Raw genomic sequence first — 27826 nt, forward strand, 5'->3', positions numbered from 1 at the left:
TTTTTCTCTGGGGATGTCACATGTTTGAAGATGGATGGGATGTAGTCAGGAGAGAGAGGGTGATTACTCTTTTTCCCTGAAGTGTATAAATAAGCATTGTTATAGGTTTAGTATTTGTCGGTAGGTATCCGGTCCCTTTGCACCAGAAGATAAATTAATTTTAATCTGTAAACAGATAACGTCATCATTTGTATATTTCAGCACAAATCCATAAAACTAATTAAAACACAAATAACATCGATTTAACTGTAAGTAGTTTAAATAGAGTGCTGTGCTGTTGGAATGTTTAAACTGAACGCCAAGAGAAATCACTATTTTGATGTTTTTCCGTGAATAAAATAAATAGGTCAGGCAGGAGCGTCTCAGGATCTGTCTGCGATCTGTCTCTGTGAGACAGAAAATAGCAATCCAAAGTGCTTTTTATGTGTGATCTGACAATTGATCAACCATTGCTTAAAAATTAAATACAGCTTAGCCGGTTAATTGCTGTGATCATAAAACACAGAAACGGCAGCACGCAGAACTCACGAGGCAGCGTTTTACGTGATGTTTACTTGTTGCTATGAGTAATAAGACAGAAAAAGCCACGCCAAAATAAGTTTACGAAGCCCACTAAGAATCGTAATAAAAGCATTTAAAATAAATACCACACACAGTTGAGGAAACGTTGGTTTAGGTACCTGATATGAAGTGTTCTCTGCACAGGCGAAAACCTTCACTGTCGGGATCCCACTGCTTTGTTTTACACTGGAGGCTAGCGCGTTTCATTGCGATTATCCAACGTTTGCGGCGTTCCGGATCTTTGGGAATCCTGTAGAAGGATCTTCCTTTGACTTGTCCCCGTCTGTTCTGGCATCCTGGGGCACAACAGGAATCGACCATATTTCCCGTGTGAGATTTATGACAACAAATAGTCTAGCTGCGGGCTTCTGCCTGCCAAAATGGTGCCGTTTCGATCTGAACTGTTGCATGCTGGGAGAAGTGACGTCAACTCCCGGAGCTCTATAGGAGCGTCCAACAGAGAGTGTGAGGGACCACAGATCCGCCCCCAAAGATGCGCAGGAGACGGGGGGGAGCTCCAAGTCTCAGAGATCCAGGCGCTGCCCCAGAACACAGGAGCCCCAAGGAGACTGCAACCAGAAAGGCCCCCGCCCCCCTCGAGAGGCACAGAGGATCGCCCCGGGGGGCCACAACCAGCAGCCGGCAGAGTCCCGGGAGACATCAGCGGCAAGCCCTCACCCGTGAGGAGGCTGAGATATCCCCCTGCCAAATGCCGTTGAATGTGCTCACTCCCAAGGCCCTAAGTGTGTGTTTGTGTGGAATGTCGTCAGTGGAAGTGTATAAGGTGCAAATAAAATTGGGGGGCAGGTTGCCACAGGAATGCGGAAATGGGGTCCATACCCCCACTCCCTGACTTGCCCACCCCCCAAGGTCCTATGTGTATGTTTGTGTGATGATGTGAGGGAGCAGGAGGAGAGAAACATGCGGGGATGGGGAGGAATGGCTGGTTGGGCTTAGCCCTCCAGGGAGCCAGCTCCCCTACTGGCCCCAATAGGCACCTCCGTTGTCAAACTGCCCCCCAGGGCATGGAGACCCCAGCCCATCCTGCCAGGGCCCAAAGCAGCAGCATTACAGAGCCTCACTGAGTCCGAGGGCACCCACCCAGCCCCACCCCAGCAGAATATCTATGCCCATCCCTGCATTTGCACAACTTCCAGAATATATAAGACATGGGACATCCAGGTAAGGTTGGGTCCTCCCCCTCCTGGACCTCCCCCTCCCCTGTGATGGAACGGCAGAGGAGCCAAGGTCTACCTGAGGCCCCCGAACCCGGGCCAGGCACTGCTGCATGTTCCTGCCTTCTTCCCGGCAGCATACATGTCAGGACCCGACCCCCAAGGCCCCGCCCAGATCCCCACCCGGGGCCGGCCACCCCAACACCCCGAGCCCCCAGGCCCCCACCCAGACCCGCCTAGGGGCAATGCAGCTGCCAGGCAGTGACCCATGGCCACCGCCAAGACCTCCAAGGGGCCCCACTCACAACCGCCAGTAGTCCACCCCCCGAGGCAACCCAAGCACCTCCAGAGGGGGCAACGGCCCCCCAGTCCCGGACATCCCCAGTGAACCCACCCCCAGGGAACATCCGGATACTCCAAACTTAGACCCTCCACCCCCCCACCCACACCATCCCGCAGGACAACATCAATGGTCCCCCATCATCGCTATGTGATGGAACCGATCAAAGAAGCCCAGAGAGATTGATCTGAAGTGGAAGCAGAGGCTATATCAAGTGCAATATGATCTAACAAAAGATTTCTATACTGGTTAATGCAGAGAGTTTCTCTATTTTTCCAATTCAAGAGGATAGTTTTCTTAGCGATGCATATGGCAGTCAGAACCACGTGAACCAAAGCTGTTTCAATCGGGACATCGTCCAGGTTTCCCAGTAAACAAAGAGAGGGGGTGGTTGGGATATTACATTTCAGAGACTTTGACAGGTCTTCACACACTCTACCCCAAAATTCGGCTCCTTGACATCTCGGATCCATACGGGTGTCTCCAGAAAGGGTGAGGTAGAACAAAGCGAGATAGCGTCTTTATGTGGTTTTGATAATAACAACTTTATAGCTTAACGCAAACCAAATTATCTTATATCCAGAACTCAGCTCTCCGAGAAACGGATTCTGACTCCATTATATTATATTCACACATACATTCCAGACACCATCCTTTAGTTTGCATCCACTCACAGTAAACAATGGTTTAAACTATTTGTCAAGTCTTAATTGTTTGTAAAATAAATTCTTACTTTTATAAACCAGACTGTTTCTTGAATCAAAACGAAGTGTGTACAGTCCCTTAATGAATAAAGAATCCTAGAATCTTCTGACTAAAACAAATAAAGACCAGGCAAGGTGATGTTCTATATTTAATTAGAGTATCACCACTTATTGGTCATAAGTGGTGTTAATAATGTAAATAGCTCTTCAAGCAATTTACATAACCCAACATACAATTTATTAGCATTACATGTTGATATTGATATCTGTTAATGCTGATGCTAAAGTGCAATGCAATCAAAGGATTTGAATACTAAAACATTTCGGCTCTGGGCGCAATCAGACCAGTTTAATACTCTTTATTTCTCCTAACTGAGGCCATGCAAGCTATCTTCAACAAAATACTGGTTAAGTGTAACTTTTATACTACAGCACACAACCAACTGTACAGAAATTCACCTTAACATGTGCTGCTGGGGTAAAAGTTGTCATCAGAACAAATTATTCAGACAAAACACACAAAAGGCATTTAAATGTTGTTACATAAAAAAGGTTTAGTAAGTGCAGGAAGTATGAATGTGTTTGACAGCTTATGCCTGTTAAAAAATGTTAGTTTAGCAGTAAAACATAAAAGCTTTTTTGTTCTTGAGGAAATGGTCAGTGAACACTTGATCCTGAATCTTATAAAAAAAGAAGCTTTTGTTTGCCAGATAGGAAATGTCAGGATGTGAAAGTTCAATTTCAGTTTCAGGTATCAGAAGAGAAAGTTTAAGCTCCCCAGAGAAGAGGAGAAAAAGATGGCGATATATGTGGGGCAAAAGCATTGGTGTCTTGTCACTGGGAACCAGAAGTCAGAGAAAAACACAGAACATGTTCACAGGTACAAAACAACAGCTAGGTCTATTCAAATTCTTAGGCACACAAATTGTATTCCTTGAGTCACACCTCCCCAAAAAAATCCAACAGTTACCATTTTGCCCAAGTTTATCTACAACAAATAGTGCAAAACGCATCCAAAAACAATAACTTGTGCCTATTTTATTGTCACTTACAGACACAAACTACTGTTAAACGTCAATCTTCATTGCAGGTACACAAATTATTTTCTTCATGTTAGATTATATAAAATCCCTGCTCTAGTAATTTTGTTCCACTTAATGCAGGAAATTTGGAGAAGTAATTCTAACACGTGTATTAATACCTTCCCACTGATGTGTTTTTTCATTTTGTCTTCACCACAGAGGAAAGTGAGTGAATGCAACCCCATGAGTTTCTTTAATCCAAGCCAGAATTTGACTAACTGGTGTTTTGCTGAAGACTAGTGGAAGCAAATGAGACAGTACAGGCAGTGTTTCCCCTAGTAATTTTTCCAGCTGTGGCGGGGGGGGGGGGGGGGGGGGGGGGGGGGGCTTGGGGAGAAATTATGACAAGTCTCTAAATGAAGTAAAAATTTCCAGTGCAGATTGAAGACAACCCATAGAAGCACGGATTTGATCTCATTTCTGAGAAAAATAGAACAGGTTAGATGCACCTAATAAATAAAATTACTAACACACTCAGGAATCTGTTTCTTTGCTTCACTGTTCTGGTGCTGAGAATATCACTAATGCGGATCAAAGGAAATCCACAGATGAAAGCACCTCTTATTTATTATTTGGAAACTACATTTACTGCAGCTGGCAGAGGCAGAGATTGTTTCCATTGATACACAGAATTTTCAGAATAATTTTAAATGTTAATAGGGGAAGATTGCAGGAGGGATCAGTAAAATACAGGCGGTCCCCAGCAAAAACAAGAAACTACGAGTCTGATGAAACCCGTTGGTTTTCCATCAGGCAGTCACGGGGCAGCTCCAACGACCCAGTGGCTGTGCTGGGTCAATGTTATCGAGCTCAGTACGGCTCGGCCGTGAACGAGCCGAGGCGACGTCGTGCTCTGCTTAAGAAGAGGTGTTATTTTCCCGCTTCAGAAGAAGCGTCCAACATGTTTTTACGCTTTCTCTGAGACATGTCACGTCGCTAAGTTGTTAGCGCCGCGCGCTAACACGTCAATAGTGCAGCGTAGCCTGCTGGAGGTTTTAAGGGTTCAGATGAAACACCTGACCTCTCAGGCTGCTCACACATCGATCTTAAGTTGTCGCTGTTGCGCTCACGCCGTAATACAGTATTAGATGCGGTTAAAGTCAGACATGAAAAAATAAAAAAATTTTACATGAATAAGTGATGCTTAGCCTGGCGGCGGCGGCGGGAGGAAAACCTGGCCTAATAAGCACTGGAGGAAACCCTGTCAAGATCGTCAGCACTTGTTTATCTTAATGCTATTGAATAGGGATGCACCGATGGATCGGCATTTGATCGTAATCGGCCGATAGCGCCCCTATCGGTTTTGATCGGAATTTTCAAAATAGATCAAAGCAAACCGATCAGGTAGGGTTGTCACGGTAACCAGTGTAGCGGTAAACCCCGGTAAAAAAAAAAAGTTGACAATAATAATAACCGTCTTGTTTTTAAAAAAACTATATTATCTTGGTGGGTTTACCGTGGCTGCGGTGTAGGCGCGGTGACCCTTACCAGCCACCGTATCATCGGCTGAAGTTGCCGGTGGCACGTGCACGCTTTGTTTACAACAAAACTTTCTTGAAGCTAAAGCTGAAATAATGGTCAAAGGAGGAGACGGCAGCGCTCAGGAGGACATTTATTATCCCTCAAAGAAGACAAAGTCGGAAGTACGGGCATATTTTAGATATTTGAAGAATGCCGAGGGAGTTTATAGAAGACGGACGGACGGCTATCCTGTTTGCAGCGCGAGCAGAAAAAGTGTCTGTGAAAGGCAGCAACGCTTCAAATCTCATGACACATCTGCGTGACCATCACCCACAACTCTGCAGTCAACGCAAGGCAAGTTAACGTTAGCGTTTTAGCTAAAATGCGTGATCCGAGGATTTGGGTTGAGGGAGAACGCAACGAGTCGCTATATAAAGCAGCCGCAGCGCCGCTACCTGCATATAAACCGTGTCGCGGACACCCCCATGTTGAAATGACGCTATGCATTACAGGGCTCCCAGGGGCAGATAAGAGTTGGTCTCTCTCCGAGAATAATTATGAATTTAACAACGATTACTGCCTGATGACATTTTCCCACATCTGCAAAGCTCACTGGAAGGACACAAACCGAGGACAATATTCTCCTGATATAGGGTTTATTACTCAAGTAAGGGTAAAAAAGTATCTGATTAGAAGGCTACTTGAGTACTATCATCTGATCTAATATTTTTAAAATGATGACATCAAACAGACATAAAATAAGAAGTTATGGACAAATATTGGTATTTTAAAGGCTAAAGGGGAAAAATGTAAACAAATGAACAACATAATTACAAAATAACACATTTTAGGCAAAATTTAGACACAAACTGAGGACAATATTTCCTGACATACAGGGTTTATTTAATTGTGTGAAAATGTAGCACGTTTAAAAAAAATACCGCGATAATACCGAAAACTGTGGTAATTTTGGTCACAATAACAGTGAGGTTAAATTTTCACACCGTGACAACCCTAATACAGACCATTTTAGATTAGGTTACATTTCCTTTATTCCCAGATTATGTATTTTGTAGCACTCATTATAATGTTGTAGAAAATTTCTGGCCAATCCACGTGATCGGTATCGGTGATCGGTATCGGTGATCAGCATTCTTTGATATCGGTATCGGTGATCGGCAGCAAAAAACCTGATCGGTGCATCCCTACTATTGAAACATGTAAACCAAAAAGCATTATATCCACTGCTACCTTTCTAATTTTAAACTCAGTAACTTATGCTGTAACCGCCTTGCCCTGCCTGCTCCTTGCTGCCCGCCGGCTGTGATCACAAGCGACAACATAGTAGTTCCCGCTGCTTCTTCAGGAAACAGCGCAAAAAAAAACAACAAAAAACTTGGGATCTTGTAGGCGTGGCGGTGGGATTTCAGCCGTGGCAGGCCGCCACGGCTACGCCTATGTGAGGGAAACCCTGGTACAGGTATTGAATTATGACATTTCTGTTTGCAGCAGCGCTATGTGCTACATGACTAGAGCCGCTTTCACATTTCTACACCAAGTAGAACTTACAAAGTAGACCTTATAAAGAAAAAACTTTAAATTCAATGTGGAGGAGCAATGGATCTACTCCGAACCCCTCCTGGATTACCAAGCTTCTCTCCCTATCTCTAAGGGAGAGCCCAGACACAATACAGAAAAATTCATTTTGGCTGCTTTTGTGTGCAGTTTTACTCTTTACTACCCAAAGCTTGTGACCATAGGAAAGGGTTGGAATGTAGAACGACCGATAAATTGAGAGCTTTGGATTAGCGGCCTCTTTATCACAACAGACCTGTACAACACTCGCATCACTGTAGAAGCCGCAGAAATCTGCTTATCGATCTCCTGCTCCATTTTCCCCTCATCTATTAATAAGACTAAGAATAAGAGATACTCAAAACACCTGCACTTGGGACAGAACCTCATCCCTGACCCGGAGAAGGCACCCTTTTACATCTCAGGACCCTGATCCTTAGGCCACCAAAATGGGTCCATTCAGCACCTTTGCTGAATCTAGTTCCCTCCCTATAAATGTTATGAGCAAAGTTGGTGTTTAACTCTTGTAAGTGGTTACTTTAAATACATTTTCAATAGAATATAAAGGTATTCAATTCAATGTAATTTTCCATAATAATATGGATTATCAATATCATTGAACCTTTAATAATCGTTTGATGATATAATAATAATAATAATAATAATCGAACTTATACAGTGCCTGTTTAGGACACTCGTAGACGCTTTCATGCACTCTCACATTCACACACTGCCAGTGATGGTAAGCTACTTTGTAGCCACAGCCACCCTGGGGTGGTCTGACAGAAGCGAGGCTGCCATTTGGCGCTGCCGGCCCCTCTGACCACCAGCAACACAGGCAAGTTAGGTGAAGTGTCTTGCCCAAGGAGACAACAGCAGAATACCCCTGATGGGAGCTGGAATCATACCCATGACTCTCCGATCACCGCTCTACCTCCTGAGCTACTGCTGCCCCATATAAATAGGTAATTCAGGTTGCCAGGGAACCAACACTTTGCTGTGCTGCTGCTGTTTGGATCGCTGGCTGTAATGCACATAACACACAAGCTTGCAATATAAAGCAGGACAACACCTGTCCCCCTCCAGCTCGGCTGTGTGACTGCACTGACCTGTCCTGTGGGACCCTCACCATGTAACCCTCATGTCCATGCTGTCTCTGGTGGAGCAGATAGGAAACAAGACCTCCTGTAACTTAAAATGAACCAAAGCTTCCACCCAGTTTCTCTTTAAGCTGAATTTAACATCAGTTTATCATCATGAAACAAAAGAATAAAGTGGAGCAACAACTTCTATCTTCTATTTCTCTCTCCTTTTAACTTCTCCGTGTCCCTAAATAAAAGAGACACATGATCACGCTGCAGCCGCCGTCACTCTCTTTCCCCAAGACCGGACCTCCCGACATCACAACACTCTGTCTGACTGAGCGCTTCCAGGAGAAACAATAATGAAATAATTAGAATAATAACGCGTTTGGAGGAGCGTCCTCCGATCCTCTCTCTCTATCTCTCTCTCTCTCAGTCGCTGATCGAGCGAGCAGAGCGCCGCGTGACAACTTGCTCAATTAACATAATTTACGGCCCAAATCCAACAGAACCGGTCGGGCTGATTCGATTCGGGTTCGGTCTCAGGTTATAGATCCAGCGCTCAGCCCTGCAATTCCACATAATCTCATGGTCTGGGTCTGTGTCTCTTTGTGTTCCTCTTGTGTCCCCTGGTCTTCAGCCCTCCAGATATTCCCTCTCAGGTCCTGTGTTCCTTCAGTCTCCCCACCATAATTTCCATAGGTCTATTATTCCAGTTTTGTGTGTGTGTGTGTGTGTGTGTGTGTGTGTCCTTTCCCAGTTAGGTCTGGTGTCCTCTCCTGCTCCTCCTCCCTGATTAGTTATCACTTCCACCTGGTTCTCTCCCCTCACACCTGCAGCTCATCATCCTCCCATTATGCCCCAGTGTATTTAAGCCCTGTCTTGTCTCAGTGGCTTGTCGGTCCATTGTTGTTTTGTATATCAGCGTTTTCTGGTGCTCTGTGTGAGCCTTTTGTCTCGTCCCCAGACTTTGTACTCTAAGTGAGCTTTCGGCGACCTGTGCTCCACGACTTTAGGATTTTTGGCTCACAGCCTTTTGGATTTATTTTTGTTGTCATCCTACAAATAAAATGATTTATTCTTTACATCAACTCCTGCCTCGAGTCATCCTGGGTATCTGCATTTTTGGGTCCTAACCATCCCCTTAATGTGACACATAAAGGCAGATCAAAGTTTTCTACCCGGTAAATGTGGAGAACACTGCTCTGACAGATGTGGATGCTGCGCTGGTGCCGCCGTTATAATAACACAACTACATTCCACTTTAATTGATAATGGTCCTCTTCTACAATGCAGAAACGTTTATGCCCGCATCTCATGCATTGATTATTTGATTATTTTCCTCAGCTCTATCCTACACCTTCCAGTCGGCCGTTGGGGGTGAGACGGGGGGTGCGCGCGGGGTTTGGGGGCCACAAAGAGAGGGCTCGCAGGCTGGATGTGGCCCGCCGGCCGCTTATTTGCGGACTACTGCTCTAGATAAAACATTCATTGTAGATTAAACAGAATATGATTGTAATCAACCCGTAAAGTGAAATAAGAATATTTTATTAGGTTACGAGTTATGTCCTTTGTCTAGAATCTTATGACTTGAAGCACAGATTGTGTTATGACTGTAACTCCCGGCAGTATGTTTTCTGGTATGGACCACACAGTTAACCTGTGGCACACTGATGAAGCAATCTGTGGACAGTGTCTTAACATTTGCATTCCATGGCCTTCTCCAATGCTACAGGTGACAAAGGGCAGCTTTGGCATAGTCTAACTTTAACCAGAAATGAGCTGACTTACTGCAGGCAAACGTGACCCAAGCTCTGACGCAGATCATACGGGGACCTAACAGCCCTTATTAAAGGGCCTCGGAGTATGTGGGCCATGTGGAGTAAACCCCACAGGACTCCTCGAGGGCCACAGTTGAATGCCTTATCCACATCCACAACACAAACACTCCACATTCCCTCCATGATGTGCCTGAGTGTGGCCCATAGTGATGTGTCGGTCGCGAATGAACCGGCTCTAAGAGCCGGCTCTTTGAAGTGAACGACGGGAGCCGGCTCGTCATTGGGAGCCGTGAAAGCCACAGGGGATTGGTCAACACGTGTAACTGCGTGTCCAGACTGTCCACACACAAAGCAGTAGGGGCGGGGAAGAGGGAGGATCAGACTCAGACACACAGCAGAGCACATGCGGGCGGAGGGAGACGAGAGGGAATGAGGAGGAGGAAAAAGGCGAGCGAGAGAGAGGAGAGTGCCACGAAGACGGTGAGAAAATGAGCGCCAGCAGTCGGAAAGTTGAGATTTCTTAAAGTGTTCAGTAAATAAATCCATAGAAATGATAAACATATTGCATTCTTTTAGGTTAGTAAATCATTTTACACATTTTTGCATTATTTTGGTTATAAGAGGAAAAAGGCGAGCGAGAGAGAGGAGAGTGCCACGAAGACGGTGAGAAAATGAGCGCCAGCAGTCGGAAAGTTGAGATTTCTTAAAGTGTTCAGTAAATAAATCCATAGAAATGATAAACATATTGCATTCTTTTACGTTAGTAAATCATTTTACACATTTTTGCATTATTTTGGTTATAAATGTACTCTACGCAACAGAAAATCTGAGGAGCCACTTGGGAGCCGAAAGAGCCGGAATTCCCATCACTAGTGGCCCAGTGTTTTAAAATGTATACAGTAAATATGCGTTATGCATGTGTTAATGAACATGCTGTGTGTCATTTTTATTTACATCAGAACTTTATAACTCAAGACCATTTATTGCAAATTGTGATTATTGTACTTCATTGAATGAAGGTAGAACAGGTACATGTATGCAACAGCCTGGGGTGTGTGCTGTATTTTAGTCTGTTTTGACTTTTATTGCCCTTTAGCTATTTTCTGAGGGCAGCTGTTGGAACAGGTGATGAGCTGAATGAGATGTGTTCAGAGCTGTTTTGTAACACAGCATTGCTGCTCTTTGCAGCATTTAAATGGTTTCATTGGAATCAGATACTTTTAATTTAACATGTTTCTTAACAAACATTTTGGATTTTCTCTTGTTGACTCACAAGACAGATGGGCAGCACATTATGGTAGGGTTAGAGGATGTCTTTTGGGATGACAGATGTTCCCAGCTGTTCTCACAGTGGGACATTTGCAGTGATGTGGTTGTTATTATAAACTCATTGGCTCGTCTGAGTTTTTTGTAGACTTAAAAACAAAGCCGGAGTAAAGGAGTGTATTTGAGGCCAATACTAACTACAGATTATTTTAGAATGAGGTACTGTCTTTGGCCATTGTCATACAACAACATAACCATAGATCTACCGGTATATCAACTTCAAAAAGGCCAAATCCTAAAACGTAAAACAACGCAGCCACAGTTAATACAAATCAACTAACATGGTTGAGAGTAGAACATGTTGTGCATTATACAGGATAGATACTGTCAGAGTGTCATGGTGGACTTTGGGCTGTATGTTTTACAATTTATTTTGGGTTACTTGAAACAGAAATAGAGTTTTTTCTCAGAAGGCACTATCTAGCAGTGGAAAAATGTATTGCATCGTAAGCAGCACTCTCTGCTTCAGTGATTATGGAAGCTCGACGGAACAGGCTTAGCAAAAATTAATTGATGTGTCGCCTAGAGTACACAACAGTACAGTGTAAGACCATCCCTTTTATAAATTTATTTTAAAAAATCATACATACTTCCTGAAAGGGAGAAAGCTGTGGTTTGCAGCTTTAAAGGGGCAGCAGTAGCTCAGGAGGCAGACTGGGTTGTCCAGTAATTGGAAAGTTGCAGATTCGATCCCGGTTCCCACCAGAGATTGCTGCTGTTGTGTCCTTGGGTAAGACACCAATGTGGTGGTCAAAGGTACCGGTGGCACCAGTGTATGGCTGGCCTTGCCTCTGTCAGTGTGCCCCAGGGCACCTGTGGCTACATAGCTCATCCCCACCAGCATGCGAATGTGTGTGTGAACGGGTGGATGACTGATTGTGTTGTTAAGCGCCTTGGGGGGTTGTAGAAACCTAAGAAGGTGCTGTACAAATACAGACCATTTACCATTAAGCTTTGGCATTGAACTCAGTTTGCAGTTTGAAGAACATCTTGAACCATAGAAAAGATTTTAATCAAACTGTGTGCAAGTATTTATTGGACAAAGATTAACTGATTAACACTTGGAGTCAGTCCATTGTAAGATGAACACCTTCAGCTATCCTGAAGACCATAAGTGTATGATTGACAAAGCACAAGTTGGTGTTGAGATGCCTCAAATGCCACAAGTTTCATAAAGTTCTAGCAGTTTTCCTTTTCATAGCCAGAAATTCTGCTGAAACTCCCAACACATATTTGTGAAGACACAGCCTGTTAATGTTTATGTGAGCAACTTCATCAAATAACCCTGAACTGGTGAATCAGAAAGTATAAGTGTTGTGATGCATGGCCATATTTGGAGCGCAACTCCATCCAACTTGTGGGACTGTCCTGTATGTGGTACCGGTGTGATCTTTTATCAGTTCTTGGTAAAGCGGTAACCTCTGAGGCCGTCTTGTTCAATAGCTAACTGTAGTAACTGAAAGATAATCACAACAAAAACTACAAGTGAAACTAGGTAAAGTGAGATCTTACAGGATTGCACGTTAGAGGTGCAGGACAAAATCGACTCACATCCAAATCGCGATTTTTATTCATAAATATTCTGAATCAGTCCTCTCTGAAAGCCTTTAACATTCATATTTCTGAGCGTCCCCGAATGCATCACCACTGGACCGGATTATTTATAAAGCACTTTAAAAATAATAAAGTTGCACTAAAGTACTGTGCAACAAAAATATCTGGATAATAACATTAAATCGCAAAGACAAAATAATGAAAAACTGCATAAAATAAAAAACTGTATCAAATCAGAATCAGAAGGGTTTTATTGCCATTTGTGCGAGAATCACAATATTAGTAAATTGCTGCGAAAGAGATAAGAAAATATAAGAAGTAAGAATCTAATCATGATAAAATAAAAATATAAAGTGACAATTTAGAGAAATGGCTGCTATATGCAAGTGTAACCCCTATGTTGTAGTTATGCGACACAGCAACATGAAAGGAATATCTATTGTAGGTTCAATGAGGAGTTTGAAACTTATTACCAGTGCTGGACTGACCATAGGGCATAGCGGGCAACTGCCCGCTGGGCCGACCCTTTCATCTTTTATGGGCCGGTGTCTGTTTTTTTTTTTTTTTTTTTTTTCCTCTGGCCTCTAGTTGTTGCTGACAACTTGTCCGCGCCGCCCCACGCGATGCCTCGTAAAAGTTGGTGGATTGGCCAATTGGTAATAATACACTCTGGGCTGGACCAATAGCCAGAGGTCTGATGCACCCGCCAGTTGTTTGTGAATCTCAGTAAACAGACAGACGAGCTTAACAAAATGGAGAACAAAAAACGGAAAGGAGGAGCGGAGAAAATTCGACTAAAAAAGAAACTGGCCCTTCAGGCTGATGCTGGCACATGTGTTAAAATCTCACAGTTGTTTGGTAGTGAAGGTTCAAGTAAAATCCATTTAGGAAGTGATGGAGCCTCAGCCCAGCGACAGGTTAGAGAAGAAAAGAGGGAGGAGGAGGAGAAACCCGAGCCGGTGTTGTGCCATAAATTGACTCGCTGCCAAAAAATGATTAGCCACCGCGGGATCGCGCACGGTTAGGTAATTGCATTTCTAGACAAAATTCCCCAGGATTTCGCCCTAAAACTCAGCATATCTAGCAATATGGACATTCAGAAAGCAAAGATAACCTCTTCCGGTACTTAAACAGATGTTTATCGCGGATATTAGTGTGGCAGTGTTTGTGGCACCCTGCGCGGGAGCACGAGGACGTGCTTGTGGAAAGAGGGAGGAAGATGTGGCAGTGTGAGCATCCACAATGTCCCGATTGATCATGAGCCCTGGCTACTTAGCCAAGGAGATGTCCCCTTGGCTGAGTGGTTAGAGCGTATGACTTTCACCCCAGAGGTCTGGGGATCGAATCCCGCCCGGGCACTCCTTTCTGCACCTTGCCACATTAGTTTTTCCAGTTCGGAAGTTGTTTTAAGTGTTGCTATTTGTCTTAAACGTTCACAATGAGGATATATTAATCCTTTTTGCAATATTTGCGATTGAAAGATGGTTTGTGCCACAAACTTTGTGGTAAGAACTGGCTTTCTTTATGTTACAGCCTTGATACTAAAAAAATAAATAACAATGTAAAATGGCACCCTGTATTGAATGTAAACGTTGTATAAATGGAAATAAACAATTCTCCAGCGATTTAATTTTTTTCCCCTTCCTTTCTTTAGTCTACTTGACATGGAGCCACAGTTAACTAGTTTGGGGCACATTTTTACTTGAAAAAAAGTATTTAAAATGATCAAGCTTTGGCTTTAATGACACTGTGTAGGTTACTATCTATACATTACGTTGCTCTATTTAAAAGTAACAAGATAAAAGCACTTCAGCACATAAAATTAAGATTGTCACTTGCCAAATAGACTACACCCTCCCGTTTACCTATAAGAAATGCCTCAAAATATCTTTAAATTCTTTATTGATGATTTAAGTGTAGACAAATAAAATGGCATTTTACTTGCCAAAAAGTGATTGAATCGCTAAGATTTTCATAGAGGCTAAAATTGACCAAATAAGGGTTTTATGTATTATCTGTTGATGTTACTGTACTCATACTGCCTACTGTGTCATCAAAAACACCCCAAAAATGGCAAAAAAAAAAGAAAAGAAAAGAAGATAATTTCCCTTGCCAAAAATTGATTACAGTGTCCTGGTCACCTGTAAAGGGTTACATTTACCTAAATATTACTTTATTTATTATCTCTTGATGTTATTAGTGCCATCACAGGATGCCGGTTGTCTTTCACATTCATAAACTCCTAAAAAATGGCAACAAATGATCATTTCCCTTGAAAAAATTGATTACAGTGTCCTGGTCACGTGTAAAGGGTTAAATTGACCTAAATATTACCTTATTTATTATCTCTTGATGTTATTAGTGCCATCACAGGATGCTGGGTGTCTTCCACATTCATAAACACAGAGTCCTGGTCACCCATAAAGGCTTAAATTGGCATAAACATTACTTCATTTATTATGATGCTGGGTGTGTTCCACAATCATATTCGAATAAACATGAAAATATTCCGTCCGAATATCTGTTTCTTGTTATAAATATAACAGCTAGAAGGATTTACAGTTAAAATAGGAGAAACACGTGACTCCCCAGGAAGGGTCGTAACACCACTTGCCTCATGCACATAAGTGAACAAAACAAAGCAGCATGGAGACACTCCGTCTCCAACCACCTCTCAGGCAGCAGCCTGCACTCCCAAGTTCTACACGTCACCAGAACATAACCAACCGCAACACAATAAAAGCAGTGTTTTACAAAATGGAAGGCCTGTAGTGTTTATTCTCTTACAGTAACAACTTATCAATTTTTTGGAGGAATTTATTTAGAATTTTTTGGTTTTTATTAATTGTGCAATAGAAAAGTAATCGCTAGATTAATCATCTAAATAGTCAGTAGAATAGTCGACTATTCGATAAAATAATCGTCAGAATAATCATTTTAAAAATAATCAGTTACCCCCAACCCTACTTTTTAGAATACCAGGATAGGAAGGATGGAGTAGGTTTACGTTTATTAGATTGATACATAAATACTACCAATAAGAAAGTGTACGTTGGTGTGTGTCAGAAACAGCGTAAAGCTTAATGTCTTTTCCAAAAAAAACAGGTGATGGGCCGGTCTCCAGTCAAAATGCCCGGGCTGAATTTTTGTCCCAGTCCAGCCCTGCTTATTACCCAAGCAATGGTTAGACACCCACCCAAATAATACATATGACAAAGAACTAGCAATAATATAAAATGTATTGAAGATAGTCACCCATAAACAACTTATTCAATGGTTAACTTTTAAATGTCCATCAGTTTTTTCTTTTATACACAGATAATTCAACAGTATAAGAACAAAAATTCCTCTGAGATCTCAGGAATTAAATAATATTAACCCCAATGTCCAAAAGTTCAAAATAATGAGTGCACTCAAGCCCTACCACCATCTCAACAAAGTATGTCAAAAAAAAGAAAGAAAGGAAGAAAGAAAATGGTCCAGGATGGGCAATCCAGTCACTGTTGAAGCAGACAGCAGCAGGTGAGGCTCTCTCCAACTAACCCCTCCAAAGGAAAAACCAGCCAGGATAACAGGTATGAAGGGAAAAAAGAAATCCAAGTTCAAGTCACAAAACTTAGTCTTTAGTTTATCAATCAAAATGTTCCAATGGATGGATGGATGGGTCCAGCTTCACAACGGTTCACTGTGCTCAGCTCAAGTTGTCTGACTTCTGCTTTGACATCAGCTGCCGACAGACCGATAATCCAAGATGGCGCCTGAGAGCGTGTCCCTCCAGAATTTTAAAAATGATCATCTGCTGCCCCTTGAGGCCAAATTTGGTAGCGCTAAGTTACACAGGACAGTTTAGGTACTAATCAGAGCGAATCAGTTCAGGTACAGACACAACACAGGGTCATGTGACTAGAACCAAGTCACTGGAGTGGGCAGACCTAGTATTGTTGTTCATGAGTACAACAGCAAAGGAGAAGAAACTGTTTTTGTGGCAAGAGGTTCTGGCCTGAATGGATCAGAGCCTCCTGCCAGATGGGAGCAAGTCAAAAAGTCTGTGTCCAGGGTGACACGGGTCAGCTGTTATCCAACCTGCATTCCTCACTGTACAGGAGGTGTACAAGTCCTGCATATAGGAGAGTTTGCAGCCAATGGCCTTCTCAGCAGGGCGTACAACACGCTGCAGCCTCTTTTTGTCCCTTGTGGTAGCTACAACATACCACACGGTGATTGAGGAGGTGAGGATGGACCCAGGAGGTGCAGATGGATAAATAATAAAAGATGGTAAAAGTGCAACATTAATCAATTCAAGTTTCAATTCAATTCAATTCAAGTTTATTTATATAGCGCCAAATCACGACAAGAGTCGTCTCAAGGCACTTCACATAATAAACATTCCAATCCAGGTCAGTTTAATAAGCCAATCAGAAAAATGTTTCCTATATAAGGTACCCAGCAAATGGCATCAAGTCACTGACTAGTGTCAGTGTCTTTACAGCAATCCTCATACTAAGCAAGCATTTAGCGACAGTGGAGAGGAAAACTCCCTTTTAACAGGAAGAAACCTCCAGAGAATCCTGGCTCAGTATAAGCAGCCATCCACCATGACTCACTGGGGATCGAGAAGACAGAGCAGGCACACACACACACCAACAACAGCCCACCCACACACAAACACACATCCACCCACACAACATATATACCAATGTAGCACCTTTAGAGGGGACTAGTCTTAGGTCCTGGACATCTACTAGGCTCTGACTATCTACAAAGAAAATTAGGATAACCCCCGAAAGTTGAACAATGGAGAGTTATTGCTTCACCCAGCATACAAAAATACAATGTATAGTTACAATAATTTTCTAAGTCAAATACAATTCCCAAAATAAAAGACAGCTCCCCCCCCCAAAAGAAATGTTAATCTTGAGAATTCAATTCTTGAGCAACGTTGCTACCTGGGTAGTGTAGTGTTTTGTATCTTATCTGTAGATCTATTTGGATTTTTCCAGTTCGTGAAGGTTCCTCTGCGAAAGAATGTCTCAGCTGGCCACACCGTTTACACCTGTCCGCAGTCCACCTGGGCTCGGCTCGCCATCATGTCAAGAATCCAGAATCACTATAAAACCAATCTACATAGAATGCAGAAATCATTCTGTTCATTTTTCTATCCTCATATCTATCTAACCAAAAAGAGCATTACTAGTAGTTATCCAACTGTTTTTAGGAAAACCTTATAAAACAACTGAAATGCTTCCCAGTTCTAGCTTTTAGCTTTAACTTTAAACTAATTTGTATACAGTTTTTCTGTCGTTTAGCAGCAACCTTATGCTAAACATAAATGAATCGAACAACTTATGACTTAATCATATTTATATGATTGAACTGCAATGTTCATCACTTTTAAAAAATGTTTTATCTTTTTAATTCTTGTAACCAGGTAAATTAAATGAATTTCTTATCAACTTTGTACAAAAAAAGTTATTTATTTATTTAGTAAAACCAACTGTATAGCCTCACTTAACATGGCTCACAATCAAACTGTTGGCGTTCTAACAAAATAAATGAGTTGGTATGCAGAGAGCACGAGCACTCTTGCTACAGTGCTAATTACTCCATTGTAAAAGATAGGAACTAGCATTAGTCATTAGTGCTAGCATTAACGTTAGCTTTTTTTTTTCCAATTTCTCACAATTTACGATGATGTGGAATACACCAAAGCATTTAAAAGATTAGGACAATGTCCATAAAACTCCCGATTGGTTTTATTTGAAATAAAAGTCAGTAAATTATGCCACAATAACACATAAGCCGAAAGCTAAAGCAGGCCGACTAAGTTTTCACTCACCAGGATCTCAACAAGCTAGCTCTCAACAAACGGTTACTCCGGTCATTCACAGACGACTCACAAGGTTCCAGCCGGTTCACAGTATATTATCTATAATTATAAACTATTCAATAATATCAATTCATACATCACTATTTTCTGCTCCTTCCTCGCTCCGTTCAGTGCACAGCCGACACATGTGCTGAGAGGTGAAAGTGAGTAAGTCGCACGTCTATAGCTCAGGCTTTAGAAGGTGTAAACCTGCACCCTGGTGGGCATTTGTGGTACTACAGTTCAGACAACAATAACAGGTTTAGTAGCCCAATACTTCTCAAGTAATGTTTCTATGGTTACATTGTGATTTCTTAGTAAATATTCTATTTGGTGAGAGATAAACTTTATTGTATTAATCCTAGTGAATCTATAATAAACGAGTAAACTAGTAGTAGCACATTCAATGTCAAAGAAAATAAAATGTTATTATCAGGAGAGGGAGAATGTTTAAATGGTTAGCAACAGTGTTCAAGCCGATGGCCCCCATCATGAGGCTACCACAGCTCAGCTGAACATCATTGTAGCTTCTTCAGGGGAGAAAAACACTTAGAGAAAAAATAAAGTTAACAGCTGAAATACCAGGAAATTATACAGTTAAAGAGCAAATTGTAGAAGAAAGTAGTCACGTGTGGAAAGTGGTCAGTGTATCCTCCAGCAGTCTAAGCCTATAGCAGCATAACTACAGAGATAACGCCAGATAACCTAGCCTTTTAGATGGAGGCATGTTGGAGATAGGGCAAGGGAGAGCCATCTTTACCGACAGTGCACTCCACCTCCCTCTACTCCCCCACTTGTCCAGATCTAGGCTAACATCAGATTTTAACCATAGGCCCTATCAAATTAAAATGTTTTAAGCCTATTCTTAAAAGTAGGCAAGGTGTCTGCCTCACGGACTAAAGCTGGGAGTTGGTTCCACAAGAGAGGAGCCTGATAGCTAAAATATCTGCCTCCCATCTTATTTTTAGATACTCTAGGACCCACCAGCAAACCTGCAGTCTGAGAAAGAAGTGCTCGGTTAGGAACATATGGAACAATCAGATCACTGATGTATGATGGAGCTTGATTATTAAGAGCTTTATATGTGAGAAGAAGGATCTTAAAATCTATTCTGAATTTAACAGGCAGCTAATGTAGGGAAGCTAAGACAGGAGAGATATGATCTCTCTTTTTAATTCTCATCAGAACTCTAGCTGCAGCATTTTGGACAAACTGAAGACGTTTAGCTACATTCTGTGGACTTCCTGAGAGTAATGAATTACATCTTAGGTGTGTTCTTGCTGTGTCTTTGTAAATCCATGCTTTCGTTCTTTTTTAAACACAGAAACAGTTTTGTTTACCTGTTTGTAGCTACGGTTTCGCCGACAGCTGCCGGCTTCTTCAGGCTGACGCTGATGGTGGCGCGTCACTTCCTTCTCTGTTTATCTGCGGGCAGCAGAGGACGTTGTCGCCCTCTACTGCCCGCTCTCCCCTCTCCGACGATGCAGTCCCATGCGTGGTCCAGCGTGTAAACTCCGTCGTCCCTGTTCATGGTCCCACATCCACGTCTCATCTCTATTGCTTCCTTGATCCATCTTTTGTATTTTTGTTGTTCAGTGGTTATGATCCGTGTGCTGTCCCAGTCCATTATATGGTTTTCTCTTAAGCAATGTTCTGTTACGGCTGACTTTTTTATTGTACTTTCTGCTTCTTCTTTTGCTGCTCTTGTGTGTTTACGATTTGCCTCTTTCTCGCACTCCTTTCTGTGTTCTATTGTCCGTGTATTGAGTTGGCGTCCGGTTTCTCCTATGTATGTTTTATTGCATATTTTGCATGGGATTTCGTAGATGACTCCACATTTTTGTCCAGCTGATATTTTGTCTTTTGGGTGTACTAATCTGTTTCTAACTGTTGTGTATGGCTTTGTTGGTGTGTTTATGTTGTGTTTTTTCATTGTTGCTCTTATTTTTTCCATTATGCCTCTGATGTATGGTAGGGTTATCACTGGTTTTGGTTCTTGTCTTTCTGGGTTTCTGGTAGGGATGCACCGATGGATCGGCATTTGATCGTAATCGGCCGATAGCGCCCCTATCGGTTTTGATCGGAATTTTCAAAATAGATCAAAGCAAACCGATCAGGTAGGGTTGTCACGGTAACCAGTGTAGCGGTAAACCCCGGTAAAAAAAAAAAAAGTTGACAATAATAATAACCGTCTTGTTTTTAAAAAAACTATATTATCTTGGTGGGTTTACCGTGGCTGCGGTGTAGGCGCGGTGACCCTTACCAGCCACCGTATCATCGGCTGAAGTTGCCGGTGGCACATGCACGCTTTGTTTACAACAAAACTTTCTTGAAGCTAAAGCTGAAATAATGGTCAAAGGAGGAGACGGCAGCGCTCAGGAGGACATTTATTATCCCTCAAAGAAGACAAAGTCGGAAGTACGGGCATATTTTAGATATTTGAAGAATGCCGAGGGAGTTTATAGAAGACGGACGGACGGCTATCCTGTTTGCAGCGCGAGCAGAAAAAGTGTCTGTGAAAGGCAGCAACGCTTCAAATCTCATGACACATCTGCGTGACCATCACCCACAACTCTACAGTCAACGCAAGGCAAGTTAACGTTAGCGTTTTAGCTAAAATGCGTGATCCGAGGATTTGGGTTGAGGGAGAACGCAACGAGTCGCTATATAAAGCAGCCGCAGCGCCGCTACCTGCATATAAACCGTGTCGCGGACACCCCCATGTTGAAATGACGCTATGCATTACGGGGCTCCCAGGGGCAGATAAGAGTTGGTCTCTCTCCGAGAATAATTATGAATTTAACAACGATTACTGCCTGATGACATTTTCCCACATCTGCAAAGCTCACTGGAAGGACACAAACCGAGGACAATATTCTCCTGATATAGGGTTTATTACTCAAGTAAGGGTAAAAAAGTATCTGATTAGAAGGCTACTTGAGTACTAAGTATCATCTGATCTAATATTTTTAAAATGATGACATCAAACAGACATAAAATAAGAAGTTATGGACAAATATTGGTATTTTAAAGGCTAAAGGGGAAAAATGTAAACAAATGAACAACATAATTACAAAATAACACATTTTAGGCAAAATTTAGACACAAACTGAGGACAATATTTCCTGACATACAGGGTTTATTTAATTGTGTGAAAATGTAGCACGTTTAAAAAAAATACCGCGATAATACCGAAAACCGTGGTAATTTTGGTCACAATAACAGTGAGGTTAAATTTTCACACCGTGACAACCCTAATACAGACCATTTTAGATTAGGTTACATTTCCTTTATTCCCAGATTATGTAGTTTGTAGCACTCATTATAATGTTGTAGAAAATTTCTGGCCAATCCACGTGATCGGTATCGGTATCGGTGATCAGCATTCTTTGATATCGGTATCGGTGATCGGCAGCAAAAAACCTGATCGGTGCATCCCTAGTTTCTGGTTCTTTTTTTGGGTTGTTCTTTGCTTTCTGTTTTTGTTTGTTGTTTTCCTTTGTTTATTGCCCATGTCGGGTATCTGCAGGTCTTTAAAGCGTGTTGTATGTGTTTGTCCTCTTGTTTACGGTCTCTCTCTTCTGTTATTATGTTTGCTCGGTGATATAATGTTCTGATTACTGACATTTTGTGTATGGTGGGGTGTTCTGATGTCCATAATAAATATTGGTCTGTGTGTGTTGGTTTCCTGTATGTGTTTATGTTTAGGGTCCCGTCGGTCTGCCTGGTGATTTTCATGTCCATAAATGCTATGCTGCCTTCTGTTTCTAACTCATAAGTGAATTTTATGTTGCCCGTGTCGTCAATATTGTGTGTTGTGTTAGTGTTTCTGTTTGACCTTTTGGTATGATTTCCAGTATGTCGTCTACGTAGCGTTTCCATAGTTTTATTTTGCAGTTTGGGGGGGCGGTGGCTATGGCTTTTTGTTCCAGGTCTTCCATGAAAAACTCGCACAGGGTGGCTGATAACGGGTTACCCATGGCGAAGCCTTCCAGTTGTTTGTATATTGTGTTGTCGTATGTGAAGTAAGTGGAGTTAGCTACCAGTCCTATCAGTTGTGCTATGTCATCTGCTGTGAGGTTTGTCCTTTTATGTAAAGTTTTGTCTTGTCTGATTCTGTTAACTACTATGTCTATGGTTTTTTGGGTTGGTGTTTTTGTGAACAGAGATGTGACGTCATGTGAGATGAGTATGTCGTTGTCTTCTATTGTAATTTCCTTTAGTTCTTTTGCCAATTCTATACTATTTTTGCAGTGTTGGTCTGTATTTCCTAATAACGGGCTGATGATTCTGCTGATATCTTTTGCCATGTTGTATGTTGGTGTACCTATGCTGTCAACTATTGGTCTAAGTGGGGTGTTTTGTTTATGTATTTTTGGTGTTCCATATATTCTTGGTGTTATGTTTGCTGTGGGAATCCAGTGTTTGTACATTTTTTCTGTTATTTTGCCTTTTTCATGCAGTGGCTTCAGTAATTTTTTCATGTTTTTCTTAATGTTTTCTGTTGGATCTTTTTTAAGTATTTCATATGTATTTTTGTCTTCTAGCATCTGTTTCATCTGTTGTTTATATTTTTCTCTGTCCATAACTACTGTGGTTCTTCCTTTATCTGCCGGTAGAATAATTATCTGTTCATTTTTGGATAAAGCTGTCATGGCTGATTGTTCTTCTTTTGTAATATTGCTGTGTTGAATTTGGCTGTTTTTTAATATCCCAACTACGTTATTTCTGAGTTCTGCTTTCTTTCCCTCATCTGTGATCTGTTGACATGCTAGTTCTGTTGCTACAATAAATTCATCATATGGTATTTCTTTTGGTGTGACTGCAAAGTTTAAACCTTTCTTTAATATGCTCTCTTCTGCTTCTGTTAGTTTGTATTGTGAAATGTTACATACCCATGAGTTTGGTGTGGAGTTGCCTTGTATTTCTCCCCTCTTTTTCTTGTTTATGAGTCTGTTTAACTTCTTTATGTGTCTTTCTTTCACTTTTATGAACTCTTGTTCCTGTTTTTCCATCATGTGTCCTTTAATTAGTTCCTCCATTTGTTTATCAAGTTTGTAATTCCTTTTCAAGTCCAGGTGTCCTCTTTCCAGTTCGTCCTCCACACGCCTCTGTTTGGTTATGACGTTCCTTATCCTCTCCTTGAGCAGTGCTCTCTGTGCTCTTTCTATTATATTTTGTGCTGTCTGGGTCCGGATCGATGTTTTCAGCTGTAGGCTTGTGGGTGTGATGTTTTCGTCCCGGCATCTTAAACAGAAGCGAAGGTGGTTTCTTAGACGTGCGCGTTTCTGGTGTAATCGTTCCAAACGGCGGAAGTCCTTCGTTCCTTGTTGTCCGTATTTCTCTTTGAACATCTTAGGTGTGTTCTTGCTGTGTCTTTGTAAATCCATGCTTTCGTTCTTTTTTAAACACAGAAACAGTTTTGTTTACCTGTTTGTAGCTACGGTTTCGCCGACAGCTGCCGGCTGTTTCTGTGTTTAAAAAAGAACGAAAGCATGGGTAATGAATTACAGTAATCCAGTCTTGATGTAATAAATGCATGTACTAGTTTTTCAGCATCACTCCTGGAAAGGATGCATTTAATCTTAGCAATATTCTGAAGGTGGAAAAAGGAAATCCTACAAACCTGTTTAATGTGGGATTTGAATGACATGTCCTGGTCGAAGATAACACCAAGGTTCCTTACTTTGTTCTCGAAGACTAATTTAATGCCATTCAGGTCAGGTGATTGACTAAGCAATTTCCTTTTCTGAAATTCAGGTCCTAAGATGAGAACTTCCATTTACTAAGTATAGATTGATTATATTTAGAATGGGGGCAGTAACCAAAGGAAATGCATTTTTGAATAATTTGGTTGGGATTGGATCTAAAAGGCAAATTGAAGGTTTAGATGAAGCTAATATTTTTGATAACTCTGAAAGCTCAACTGGATCAAAACGGTTCAAACACAGATGAGGTTCTACAGTTACCTCTGATGCTGCCTCACTTACTGAGGAAGACGAAATTGCATTAGGGAGGATGCTAATGATTTTGTTTCTAATTGAATTAATTTCTCAGGTTTACAACTTTTACAAAACTCAGCAGCACGTGTCCTGATGAAGACCAGGAAGTGGGAGCACATCACTCCGGTTTTAAAATCACTGCACTGGCTCCCCGTATGTTTCAGGATCGATTTTAAGGTTCTTTTAATGGTTTTTAAGTGTCTTAAAGGCACAGTCTGCAACATTTAAATGTAGAATAACTTTAAAAATGTTTGATTTTGACCATCTGACCCAATTTTATTAAAAAAGGTAAATAATCTTTAATATTTCAATTTTCTCCTAAGTCCCTCCCCTGCCCTGTAGAGCTCAGCCAATATTTCTGCAAGCCTAACGCGTTGACCAATAGCGCTGCGTTTCCACCAGGGGGCAGCTGTCAATCATCGAGCACGAGCAGGTCTCAGCGTGCACAACAGTGTCACGCGCCTCACTCGGCTTACTGCAGAAACATGGAGCAACAAAACCCCAAATTACCGATTCCTCGACTGCCTTCCACATCTCAGAAAACATTTAAAAAGTTTAAAAGCCTTTCTTCAAAAGTGGCTGTAAGACGTTTGAGACAGTCGAGTAGAATTTACATTGGAGATTGTTTTACACACGATGGAGAGATTTTCGTGATCTACACGGCCTGAAAACGGATGAAGAGTTGGCAAAGTATCTTTTAGACAGGTAAGTTATTTATTGTTTTTCGGCTAAATTTACTTATAATCTTTCTTTCACTGAAAGAAGTAATAGAGCAAACAAGCTTTGTATGCTTGGTGTCCTGTTGGCTAATGTAGCATTAGCTTGAATGCTAAGTCGACATGAATCGATGCTAGTGAACTAGTTATGCTATATTTGGAAGAAGTTTGAGTAACGAAAGGGGATTTTAGTTTTTTGTTTATATGGGAGCTAATGATTAGTGTGGCGTTTAACTATAGGCCATATCAGTATATTGTTTTAAGCTCTTGTTTATAACTTCCCCGTTAGCGGGGTTCAGTTAGCATCTTGAAAGCTGAATTAGGTGTTTACACTTGCCTGAGCTGCGTGTTTGATTAAAATGAGTAATCAGCAGCTCATGTAGCACTTGTAGAAGTCTGAGGAGATGATTCAGCAGTTAGAATTAGGTGTGATTGATCAGGAACCTATCCGAAACCTTACGTTTCCATTAGCACTGAAAGACATATTGTGCTAACCTGGGTGGGCCACGTGTACAGATTACCATCTGAGTTTGTGGTCTTACCTACGTGAAAACTCCATATTAAAATAAAAGGAATGATAATCAGCTCGTGCAAAAATCTGTGAAGGCTGGGGAGACTTGCTTAGCTTGTGATCACTAATTTTTGGGCTTTGTTTTTTACAGTCATCAGTCCAAATATGAAGCATCAACATATACACCATTGAAGCGCCAACTGTGTATTTCTCCAACACCAGTGCCAGCTCTGTCTAGCATTCATGGAGAATCATCTGAAAGGTAAATAGCTGCGTAAAAACCTCTACCAGGAATATTATAATTTTGCCTCTGTTTGTTTTAAGTTAGTGGTGGATTATTTTGAAAAAAATCTAGAAATGGGATAATGAATGACTATAAAAAATGTATAGAAATAAATAGTAAAACTACATTTTATATAGCGCCTCTCAAGATAAAACTCTTGAGGCACTTCACAACAACAAAATTTAACATATTTTTAAAAAATTATATTTTTATTTCAAAGTTTATGAGAAAAAAATAACACAATTGTGTTTTTAAAATGTAAAGAGAGAGACAGGAAATTATTTGTAAAGAAGGAATTCAGTGGATACAGAGAAATGCGTAATAATTAGAGTGAGAAAAATAAGGAGAGGGTGATGATGACGGCCAATAGACGAGGTCTATTACCTTCAAAATGACAAAATATGTATTGATTCTAATCATATTGTTGTGCTTGTATTTTATTTTCATAGGGATGATAATTTGGAGGAGGTGATGGAACAAGGTGAAACTAAAAAAGAAGGATCTTCACAAATGTAAGTACAAGGTTGTATCTGTATTTGGCTGTCACGTTTGTCAGGAAAAGTAAACAATAATTACTTTTTTAGGTTATCTTGTGTGGGAATTGAAGCAAACATTGACGAGGAAGAGTTCAACAATATTCAAAACTCTGTAAGTATTCAGATGTTAATAAAATGTGTCTAATTTTCCATACTAAAAACTTTATATTGTGTATATTCAGGATAGAGTCATCAGATGACACGTGGTCACCAAACAGAGAACCAGAAGTTGATTCGTCTTCAGAGGAGGACGAAACCATCGAGATGGACAGCGGTACTGATGACCGCGGTGATGAGGACTACACACCTTATATACACATAAGGTAATTCCTTTCGTTTAACATTCTATAAAACTGCAATAGCGCATAGTTAATAAAAAGCTTTTGTTCACAGGACTGGAGCAGCATTACAATAAACATTACAACTTGAGACTCTGCAAGAAATTAACATAGAGGATACAGTTCATGACTGTAATATCCCAGAAGCAACTGACCGACGCTTGACAAGCAAGAAAGGTCTTCCTCGACGCTACAAGCTAAGGCCTGAGGGTCCAAGGCGTTATGGTTTGCTGTCCGGAGTTCCTGCACCATCAACAGAGGAACTTCTACAACACCTACGGACTTGCGGTGATGGTAAAATAAAACATTATCTGCCTTACATCTTCCACACAATAGTCCATTGCTAATTGAGTTTATTTTTTATTTACAGGTAAAACTTTGCCACAGACATAGGTGTTGGGGGAGGCAAGAGAAAACCCAAAACCTTCTTTATTTTTGTTTCCTGTGTTTTTTTTTTTTGAAAATAAAGATATATTTTGGGGAAATAAGGACTAATAATTTAAAAATTTATGTAAAATGTTGGAGGTAGACATTTTTTTTTTTTTTTGTTGTGCTGGAGTTTTAAAATGTATGGTATTTTTACAAATGCAACACAGAGTTGTGCTTTAGAACACTTTATTAGAGCATCAAACAAAAATATATAAAAACAAACTTATGTAAAATATCAAATATATACATTTATTTACAATCGTCTTGGAATAAAACCAGTGTAGTTACCATTGGGGTCAGGGAATTTTGCAGAATAAACTCCTCCATGTGTGGTACAGTTGAAATACATGTCTGGGGAGGCTGTTGGCAGCATTTCTTTTCCAAATCAGTTGGCATATCTCTGCAGTGGGAGCATACACACCATGAAGGTTGATTGGGTGTTGGAGGTGTTGTGGCAGGTGGACCAGAGAGGGCAAGTACATCAAAGAGAACACCAGTGTCTGT

The 27826-nt window shown here is 41.3% G+C and overlaps 1 protein-coding gene and 1 long non-coding RNA gene across 3 annotated transcripts in view; both read left to right on the forward strand.

Annotated features, from left to right (window-relative positions):
- Positions 1–27826, forward strand: part of si:dkey-106n21.1 (solute carrier family 23 member 2) — a 165198-nt gene that overhangs the window by 12505 nt on the left and 124867 nt on the right. The window lies entirely within an intron of this gene.
- On the forward strand, positions 24720–27377 carry LOC129157089 (uncharacterized). Of its 2 annotated transcripts, none has more exons than XR_011520303.1 (7): positions 24720–25214; positions 25888–25998; positions 26469–26531; positions 26604–26667; positions 26738–26878; positions 26949–27181; positions 27264–27377. It is a non-coding gene; the product is annotated as an uncharacterized lncRNA (long non-coding RNA). The 2 variants fall into 2 exon arrangements; XR_008560461.2 differs by having other exon boundaries at positions 24723–25214; positions 26949–27187.

Source organism: Nothobranchius furzeri, chromosome 4 (genome assembly GCF_043380555.1).
Source record: "Nothobranchius furzeri strain GRZ-AD chromosome 4, NfurGRZ-RIMD1, whole genome shotgun sequence".
NCBI classification, from domain to species: Eukaryota; Metazoa; Chordata; class Actinopteri; order Cyprinodontiformes; family Nothobranchiidae; genus Nothobranchius; species Nothobranchius furzeri.